At 44.2% G+C, this 11053-nt stretch overlaps 1 pseudogene; it reads right to left on the bottom strand.

The window, feature by feature from the left end:
- Window positions 1-257: 257 nt before the first annotated feature.
- Window positions 258-7903, bottom strand: LOC125864270 (uncharacterized; annotated as a pseudogene).
- Window positions 7904-11053: the final 3150 nt, after the last annotated feature.

The following is an 11053-nucleotide window of genomic DNA, read 5'->3' as shown; positions in this document are numbered from 1 at the left end:
TGAATTTCGATGTCATCTTCTTGAAATTTTGATCGAAAATGATCGTTCAAGGTTCATAAGCTCCAAAACACAAAAACTCACACCAAGACCAAACGAACGACCAGGTGACCGAACTGTCAGTCCCAACAAGTCATAAATGACTTGGGGTCGCTATAGGAACGCTCTAAACGACACACAGAAGGCAAGACACAAAAATGACCATAAGGGTCATTACAATATCCACTATTAAAAAGGACTTTCGTCCGCGAAAGAAAGGATCAAGAAATACCTGAAGGCTCAAACAAGTCGGGAAACTGCCCTCGCATCTCCTGCTTGGTCTCCCAGGTAGCCTTCTCGACTAAACGATGCCTCCAACGGACCTTAACAACAGGAATGGCTCTCGAGCGCAATCTCCTCACATCTCTAGCTAGAATGGCAACTGGTTCCTCTACAAATGTCAAACGATCATCCAACTCGACTGCATCATACTAGAGCACATAGGACTCATCAGGAACATATCGCCGCAACATCGAAACATGAAACACTGGGTGGATGGCTGAAAATGCTGGAGGTAGGGCCAACTTATAAGCAACCTCCCCAACTGTCCGGAGTATCTCAAAAGGCCCAATGTACTTGGGGCTAAGCTTGCCCCGCCTCCCAAACCTCATCACGCCCTTCATGGGTGACACACGGAGGAATACCCGGTCACCAACAGAGAATATCAAAGGTCAACGCCTCTGATCCGCATAACTCTAGTGCCTACTCTGAGCCGTCCTGAGCCTCTCCTGAATCACCCTCACCTGATCCAGGGCCTCCTGAAGCAAATCTGTATCACGCGGCCTAGGCTCTGTAGACTCAAACCAACCAACTGGAGAGCGACAACGCCTACCATATAAGGCCTCAAACGGGGCCATCTGAATACTAGAATGGTAACTGTTATTGTACGCAAACTCCGCCAAAGGCAAGAACTGGTCCCACTGACCTCCAAAATCCATAACACAGGCCCGTAACATATCCTCAAGGACTTGAATAGTACGCTCCGACTGGCCATCCGTCTGTGGGTGAAATGTTGTGCTAAGGTGGACACGGGTTCCCAACTCCTCTTGAAAAGCCCTCCAAAAGCTGGAAGTGAACTGTGAACCCCGATCTGAAATGATAGAAACAGGCACACCATGAAGACGAACTACCTCCCGAATATAGATACGAGCCAACCTCTCAGCACTGAAGGTAGTATGAACAGGAAGGAAGTGTGCTGACTTGGTCAATCGATCCACGATGACCCAAATGCTGTCAACACCTCTAAAAGTCTGAGGCAACCCCACAATAAAGTCCATAGTGATATGCTCCCACTTCCATTCCAAAATGGGTAATCTCTGGAACTCACCACCAGGCCTCAAATGCTCGGCCTTTACCTGCTGGCAGCATAAGCAACGGGAAACAAAGTCAGCAATATCTCTCCTCATGCCACTCCACCAATAATGCTGCCTCAAATCACGATACATCTTCGCTGTGCCCGGATGGATAGAGTATCTAGACTCATGGGCCTCAGAAAGTATCAACTATATCAAATCTCCAACTCTCGGAACACAGATGCAGCCGGCAAATTTCAACACTCCATCAGGATCTAAGTTAGCCTGACCACCATCACCCGCTAACACTCGATCTCTAAGGGCCATCAAGGTATCATCCTCAAACTGGCAACCACGGATCCTATCAAGCAAAGAAGACTGAACTCCCATAAAGGCCAAGACGCGTCTAGAATCTGAGATATCCAACCGAACCATGCTATTAGCTAAGGACTGAATGTCCAAAGCTAAGGGTTGCTCCTCAACAGATAAGAAGGCTAGACTATCCATACTCACCGCCTTCTGGCTCAAGGCGTCCGCTACCACATTCGCCTTGCCCGGATGATAAAGAATAGAAAGGTTGTAGTCCTTCAGGAGCTCAATCCAACGACGCTGCCTCGAATTAAGGTCCCTCTGGCTCATGATGTACTAAAGACTCCTATGATCGGTATAGATCTCACATCGAACTCCATACAAGTAGTGCCTCCAAATATTAAGCGCAAAAACTACCGCTGCCAATTCCAAGTCATGAGTGGGGTAGTTGCGCTCATGGATCTTAAGTTGCCTCGATGCATAAGCAATAACTCGGCCCTGCTGCATCAATACACAACCCAAACCAACACCGGATGCGTCACAATAAAACGTGAATCCCTCACCCTCAACTGGAAAAGTCAATATATGAGCAGTGGTCAATAACTCCTTGAGCCTCAAAAAGCTCGCCTCACACTCCTCTGACCAAACAAAGGGCACATCAACACGAGTCAATCGAGTCAACGGGGCTGCAATAGTAGAAAAGCCCTCAACAAAGCGTCTGTAGTAACTCGCTAACCCGACGAAGCTACGAACCTCAGTAATAGAAGTGGGCCTGTGCCAATCACGAATAGCCTCAATCTTCGCTGGATCTACCCTAATACCCTCCTTGGACACCACGTGCCCCAAGAAGGCTACAGACTCAAGCCAAAACTCACACTTTGAGAACTTGGCATAAAGCCGTTGATCTCTCAAAGTCTGGAACATTATCCTCAAATGCTGCCCATGCTCACTCCGGCTCCGCGAGTATACCAGTATGTCATCAATGAAGACGATGACAAATAAATCAAGGTATGGCCTGAACACACGTGTCATCAAATCCATGAAGGCAGCAAGGGCATTAGTCAACCCAAACGACATCACCAAGAACTCATAATGGCCATAACGGGTCCTAAATGCAGTCTTAGGGATGTCCGCTGCCCTAATCCTCAGCTGATGGTACCCGAACCTTAAATCAATCTTAGAAAACACGGCGGCACCCTGAAGCTGATCAAACAAATCATCAATACGAGGCATGGGGTAACGGTTCTTCATCGTCACCTTGTTCAGATGCCTGTAGTCAATACACATCCTCATAGTCCCGTCCTTCTTCTTCACAAACAGAACAGGAGCACCCCAAGGCGGCACACTAGGACGGATAAACCCCTTACCTAAGAGATCCTCTAACTGAACACTGAGCTCCCTGAGCTATGCAGGAGCCATCCGGTAAGGCGAAATAGAAATAGGACAGGTGTCGGGCTCCAAATCTATGGCAAAATCAATGTCACGATCTGGAGGTAGGCTAGGTAGGTCTGTAGGGAACACATCTGCAAACTCTCTAACCACAGGAACTGAGTCAACTGAAAAGTCATTTCTACTCACATCTCGCACATAAGCCAAATAAGCTAAACACCCAGAAGTAACCAACCGTCTAGCCAGCATAAAAGAGATGATCTCTGTCGGTGTGTGACTATAAGCACCCTGCCACAATACTGGGGAAATGCCAGGCATGGCTAAAGTAACGGTCTTGGAGTAGCAATCCAAGACCGCATGGTATGGGGATAACCAGTCTATGCCCAAAATCACATCAAAATCAACCATATCTAGCAGAATAAGATCAACTCTAGTATCACAACCCTGGATAGTCACTAAGTAAGATCGCAATATCTGATCCACTACTAAGGACTCACCCACCGGGGTTGAAACATGAACTGGCTCTGCCAAAGACTTAGACCTCATACCCAATCGAGGAGCAAAATAAACAGATACATACGAGAATGTGGACCCGGAATCAAATAATACTGTAGCAGGCTGATGGCATAATAAAAACGTACCTGTGATAACATCTTCAGATGTCTCAGTCGCCGCCCTCGCTGGGGCTGCATAGAAATGGCCCTGAGCACCTCTACCCAATGCATTTGATCTACCACCTAACCTGCCTCTCCGAGCTCTGCCTCTGTACCCTGTCGGCTGTCCCGACGACCCTAGTCCTGACCACCACCTCTAGCTAGAGGGGGCACTGCTAAAACTGGTCTAGGTTCAAGGGGAGCTGGTACAATCGCTCCTCACCCTCGCCTGGGGCACTCTCTAGACCAATGGTCAAGCGCACCGCAATCAAAACACCCCGAAGCTGAACGCCCTAAAGTAACCCGACCGCGATAGAAAGGGAGAGAATCTGATCCCCTCGAACTCTGGCCCGTAATAGGACCACCTTGGTGATGCTGGCCTCCCTCAGAAGCAGGTAATGCCGCCTGAACAAGACGACTGGACTGACCCTGCTGGAACCTCTGGCGGGGCCTATCATATGAGTCTCTCCCTCTAGTCTGGGACCCGCTGTAGCTGCCCTGGTAGCATGTCCTCTTATCGCTGCCCCCTTGGGCCTCGCGATGAATATGCTCCATGGATCGGGCATGGTCGACCACATCAAGAAATGAACGGCCGGCCGAAACCAAATGCTCTGTGTCGACCCTCAGATGGTACCGCAACCCACGTACAAAACAACGAACTCTCTCCTCTTTTGTGGGTAGGATCATGGTAGCATGTCGAGATAACTCATGGAACCTCGTCTCGTAATCTGAGACGGTCATAGGGCCCTGCTCCAATCTGGAGAACTGATCACGAAGCCTATCCCTGACGCTCCGTGGCATGAACCGGCCCAAGAAAGCCTCTGAAAACTCACTCCAAGATACGGGAGGCGATCCAACTGGCCTGGACTCTCGATACGAGTGCCACCACTGCCTGGCTGGCCCACGAAACTGATGAGCAGTGAAGTCGGCTCCTCTCGACTCCAAGAGGCCTAATGACTGTAGCTGCTCCTGACAAGTGAGCTGGAACTCGTAGGCATCCTCCCTCATCGCCCCTGAGAATATCGGCAGTTCCAACCTCTGGAATACCCCGAGCATCTTCTGCTCGCGCAGTGGCATCTCCCCATCCTTTAGGTCTGACATGACAACCACTTGAACTGGTGGCGGCTGAACCTCTGCTGCCGCTGCGGCAGGCTGACCCTGCGGCGCTGGAACTGGTGCTGATACTGCTGGGGTTGGTGCAGGTGCTGCTGGGGATGGTGCCTATCGCATCTCCCCAATAGCTGCTAGTATCTGAGTCAGCAGAGCATGAAGATCAAGAGCTGCAGCTGCAGCTGGTGCAGGTGGTGGCTGGGCTGGCCCCGGCCCCACCGGTTGTGGAGGTACATATGCTGCCTGAGGCTCCTACTCCTTATCTCGGGCTGGTGCTATGGCCCTGCCTCGACCTCGAGGTCGGCGTCTACCCCAAGCTGAGGCTCTGCCTGTAGACCCGAGTGTGCCATCCTTGGCCGTGCCACCTCGCGAGCGAGCCATCCTGCGAAAGAGTGAAACAAGTGAGATTTCCAGCAACCAATAAGACACACGTTGCACAAAAGCAAAACAAAAGAGGAAATTTTCCTAAGGACATCCTGTAGCCTCCTGAAGATAAGTTACGGACGTCTCCGCACCGATCCGCAAGACTCTACTAGACGTTAGCTCTGTACAAGTGAGACCGCTAAACCTGGGGCTCTAATACCAACTTGTCACGACCTGATTTCTCAAGTCATGATGGCACCTACTATAACCCACCAGTAGGTAAGCCAACCCGTAACCCGAAACAACAAGTAATGGGTCTGAGGGTAGAAACTAAACAAGAGTAGGCAAATAACAATATAAACAAGCGGAAGCAAACCAAAAACATAAAACATATATACAAATAAAGATCCCTCCTACAACCTGGAAGTCACTAGCACAGAGCTATTAACAACATGAGTACAAGTCCCAAAAGTGGACAACAGAGACTGGACTGTCTCGAAAGGTGAAAGACAAGTCTATATATACAGATGGAGACTGAAATAGCACAAAACGTTGTGTGCTCACTCCCGTCTCCGGATCAGTCTGCTCCAAGCTCGATCAACGCTGGCTACTAGTGCCCGGACCTGCATCACGAAACAGATGCAGAGCGTAGCATGAGTACCAAAACAACAGGTACCCAGTAGGCATCATAGGCCGACTGAACTTGAAAAGTAAAGGCAATAGGAAAAGAAGGAATACGCAAATCGAGGTCAAGAACAAAAATATAACTAACAAAGGAATGCACACGAGTGAAGAAAGAACTAACTAAAGTAATCTATAAACTAACTACACCTAACTGGGCTCCCATAAGCCCAGAAGGTACACTCGTACGCAAGTTAAATAAAAACCCAAATGGACCCCCATAAGCCCGACGAGTACACAGAATAACTAAAACTAAAGAGAATTGCATATAAGAATCCAAGAACGAAGAACATCGAACCAGAATCTCAACCCTAATTAGTAGAATCTGACAGTACGGAGGCCGGACCTCGAACCGGATGCTCACCAGAAGTACCCAAGTAACCAATCACAAGTATCAAGTATATGAGGCCGGAACTCTAACCGGATGCTTTATATGAGTATCTGGGCAGTAGAGGCCGGAACTCTAACCGGATGCTCTATATAAGTATCTGGGCAATAGAGGTCCGAACTCTAACCGGATGCTCTATATAAGTATCTGGGCAATAGAGGACGGAACTCTAACCGGATGCTCTATATAAGTATCTACGCAATAGAGGCCAGAACTTAAACCGGATGCTCTATAAAGGTGCCAATGTAGCTGCTGAAAGAGTCATAATCGATCCACACTCATAAATGTCCGTGGAACGCTGTCCATACTTAGCCAACCAATGTAAGTCCTTGGAACCAAATCGAAAATCAAATTCAAATCGCGAAGTAGAACTAGTTTCACCGATGTAACTCGTGAAGCCGTAACATCGGGGAAAATAAGGATAACTATAGTCGGAGAAAGAGTATCACCTAACTAAGGCCCAAACTATCAGACTCAAGTCTGCTACATCAGTCTACAGGAATCTAAGCCGGCCGAGCGACGTCGGGGCAAAACTAAGGCCTATCGGATCTGAATCATGTATTTCTAAGGCAAACCCTAGTAAAACCTCAACTAAGGCCCAACATGCTTCAAATAGACAATAATTAAGCATGCAAGCACTCCACATAGCGAGCAGGGTCCATTAATAACAAAAAGCATGCTCACAGTTACCCGATAATCCCCGAAATTGGCCGAAAACATGATTTCTTAACACCTAAGCAGGATTCAATAACTACCCAACCCAAATCCCAACTAATCAACATGCATTCACATTCTCGAGCTCAATCTAAGAGAGGGAAACCGTAGCCTACCTGTAGGCCAATCACATGCGCTCCAAAATTACTTCTCCGAAGCTTTCCCTTTATGAACGTCCTCGAAACGCTGCCCCGCTATCAAAAAGTGAATCACAACGTTATTACAGTCGTTTAGACACCAAAATCACAACAAACGGAGACGGGTCAATTTTGGAGTCAAACCGGGAATCGTGGGACCCGCGCAGGAAATTCTGAAATTAACCCCAAAAGTGGGTCCTAACCAGTTCCCCCAGCTCATGTCCCAAAATGGAATACAATTCGGGGCTCGGGAACAACACAATATCAACATGCAACTAAAACTCAAATGTTCTCAAAAATTAGAAATGGGACAACAGTTGAATCCGTGTATTTACCAAAAACTGAAGGTCTACAGTGAAATGCGACAACACCACGATGTTCTCCTCGAAAAACCACTCAAGATAGCCTCAAAAATCACTGAAATCGGACCTAGAAAGGCTGAGAAAACAAGTCTCAAAATCTTCCAAAATCAAGCTCACAAAAAGGGTGTGGCAGCAGGTATTTCACGAAATTTACCTCAAAAGGAGACCCCAAATCACTATCCGAGATCACCAACGCGTTGTCCTTGAAAAATCTCACAACTTTGCCTTTTGAATCGACCAAATCGGTTGAGAGATGAGAGAGTTATGAGGGTTTGAATTTTTGGAAATGTTGCTGGTTTTTCTACAATAAATAGCAGATTTTCTGCAACTTTTTTTTTCCAAAATTAGAAACTCCGACGGGGTGCTCCGATCTCGTTCGGAACCCCATGCACGCAAACGAGATATGCAATCATACCAAATTCGACATTCCAGACTCAACGGCGTAGTCAAAATTTCCATCAAAGGTCATTTCGATAAAAAGGGGGTCCCACTTCCAAAAGTCATTTTAAGTCAAAACCCACAAAAGGGCTCGGAAAGATATCGAAAACCTCCAGACACAAAAGAAGGGTCAATCTAGACCAAACTCGACATCCCGAAACTAACCACGCTAACGGAATTCTCATCCGAGCGTGTTTGCTCAAAATGTTGACCAAAGTCAAATTTAGGCATAACTTAAAGTTAAAACGCCTAATCGCACCGACTCACACTGAAAACATCGGGAGTCATGACGACCATGCTAATAGCCTAAAATGGCCCTTTCGAAGCTGATGGAATCGTCAGAATTGGATTCCGATGTCATCATCTTGAACTTTTGATCGAAAATGATCGTTCAAGGCTCATAAGCTCCAAAACACAAAAACTCGCACCAAGACCAAACGAACGACCAGGTGACCGAACTGTCAGTCCCAGCAAGTCATAAATGACTTGGGGTCGCTATAGGAACGCTCTAAACGACACACAGAAGGCAAGACACAAAATGACCATGAGGGTCATTACAAGTGAGTATGAGGATAAGGAGAGTGTATTCTCGAATCTTCCATGTCATCATGAGATCTTTCTTATCATGAACTATAACTTTTGAATTCATAATTCACATTCAAAAGAGAGTTAAGAGTAGAATTCAAGAAAACCTTTGAGTTCAATTGTGAATCCTTTGAGATCAACTATCGATTTGAACTATCTTTTGAGGAAGTAAGTCAGAGAATAAGAAGAGTCATATACGTGAGTTCCATATAGTTATGTAGACCATCGAGTCGAGTTGTTTCATGCCCATAATTTCGCATGAACTTCGTAAGTTGAGCATCTTTCAGAGAAGTGGTATCTTTAAGTTCTAAGCCTTTAAGTGGTGAGTTCTTAATCCCTTTTGAGAAGCATCTTTGAGTACTTGTGTTGAATATTTCATGCCCATAATTCTGCATGAACACTATAAGTCGAAAAATCTTGAGATGAGTAGTATCATTGAAGTTCTTGAGTTCCAAGTATTGAGTTGTATCTATGGTTATTGAAAACCTTGCATTAAGTCGTTCATGTCCATAATTCGACATGAACCATACCTTAAGAAGTCTTTTATAAATGTTTAAACTTTGTTTTAAGACTTAAAGCTTTGAGTTCAGTAAAGAGTAAAGTTTAAAGTCCTTTTCTTCAAAAGTATATGGGGATTATGTATTCCCAAAGAGTAAATGTTTTCACATTTAAATAAGAATGAAAACTGAGATTTCCAAAGAGTCTTCGGGCTAGTTTTCAGAAAAGAGTAATCTCTTTCTAAATGAAGCAAGAGAGGAAACTAAGATTTCCAAGATAGCCTTCGGGCTAATTTTTTGAGCACTAATCTCAAATCACAAAAGAAGTTTGTTTTTTAAAAAAAACATAAGAGCTAGTATATTTTGGGAGTAGTATTGAACACCGATATGAGGGAGAGTTCAAACAACTCACAGCCTCCATAAACCATGTAGTCATCATGGGTAGAAAATGATCATACTTTTTAGATGAACCCTTTTCACATAGACTAGTGGATCCATTAGTAGTTCAGGTCCTATACCTTTGGCCGGGTATAGGATGCGTTGTCAGCGTGAGGTAGATCGTTGTATCATCACTATAGCTCTTATGTGATGGTTGCCGGTTAGAAAAACTCCCACATAAGTTATTGTATTTTTATATACATCAGTTAATTGTATTTTCATTTACATTTCAGAGTTATGTTGTATCCTTGTTATATACACAGAGTTGACATCATGTTCTTAAACATCTTTTCTTTATATTACACTTGTTTTAAACTGCTTTATATTGAAATAAGTTCAGTTAAGTACCAGGAGTTGAATATTTCGAGTTGAGTACCTTAAGTTGAGTATCTTGAGTTGATTTGTGCATCATTAAGTCGAGTATCATATCATTGAAGTTGAGTATCATATCTTTGAAGTTGAGTATCTAATCTTCAAGTTGAGTATCTAATCTTTGAGTTGAGTATCTTATCCTTGAGTACTTCTGAGTGAGTAAGTTTGAGTAGTTTTGAGTAGTTTGGAGTATTCCTTGAGTTGAGTAAGATTGAAAAGAGGTAAGTATGTTTCTTTTTTATCAAGTTTCAAGCTTATGTTTATGTTTTAGAATTTCTCTTACATGCTCGTACATTCCAGTACTGAGCCATTTGGCCTGCATCTTCTCATGATGCAGACACAGGTATTCAGGATCATCAACAGGAGCTTCGTTGATACATCCGAGAGTTCGACTTAGCTATGGTGAACCTCCTTGTTTCCGGAGGATTTCAATTACCTTTCAGTTATATCAGTTGTTAGGATGTCGTGGGTCTTGTCCCGACTTTCATCTTTATCAGTTAGAGGCTTCATAGATAGTCAGTATAGTTGAGAAGTCTGTATTATTCATTTATTTTATTAAATGTTTTAAAGACTTAAATTGCCTATTTTATGGCGAGTTGAATATTATTTTTATATTCAGAGTATTTCATTTGAGTTAAAGTTTTGAAAAGTTGAGATTATTGAATTTTATTTCAGTTTTAAGCTTTTGCATGCTTAAGTTAGTCTTCCGCTTGTAGTCAGCCAGTATGAGGGTTCGCTTAGGGACCAGCAATGGTTCTTGAGTGCCGGCCACGTACAGGGTGTAGACTTTGGTCGTGACAATAATTGCAATGTTTGTTGGTTTCTTGTTTTTTGGTTGTTACAGAAAATTTGAAAATTCAATTCTGAAAAAAAAAACCTGGTCATTTTCGTGAATTCATGATATCATAGAATGATTTGACTGTAACAATTATTTTATTTCTTTCACCTCATATATTATGTGTGTATATATACAATCAACCCTCTCTATGACAGTGTCATTTGCCTGAATATTCTTTTGATCACTATAGAAAAAGTGAAAAAGTTATTCCAAATATTGTTATCAGAATTCATGTTATTATAGAGAGCTCTGACTCTAATAGCTAAAGATTTTCTCCATTTTTTCAACTAGTGATTAATTTAGCTGCAAAAATGACATTGTATGTTGATGATTACGGTGATCTAAACGTTTGATTTGTACGGAGTTGAAGGATTAGAGACACCATTTGAGAAAAAATGATGCCAAAATCCTTCATGCTTTTACATTAATATAAATATAAATTAGTCAAAAT

This window comes from Solanum stenotomum, chromosome 5, assembly GCF_019186545.1.
Source record: "Solanum stenotomum isolate F172 chromosome 5, ASM1918654v1, whole genome shotgun sequence".
Classification (NCBI taxonomy): domain Eukaryota; kingdom Viridiplantae; phylum Streptophyta; class Magnoliopsida; order Solanales; family Solanaceae; genus Solanum; species Solanum stenotomum.
This window is presented reverse-complemented; position numbering and strand designations above follow the sequence as displayed.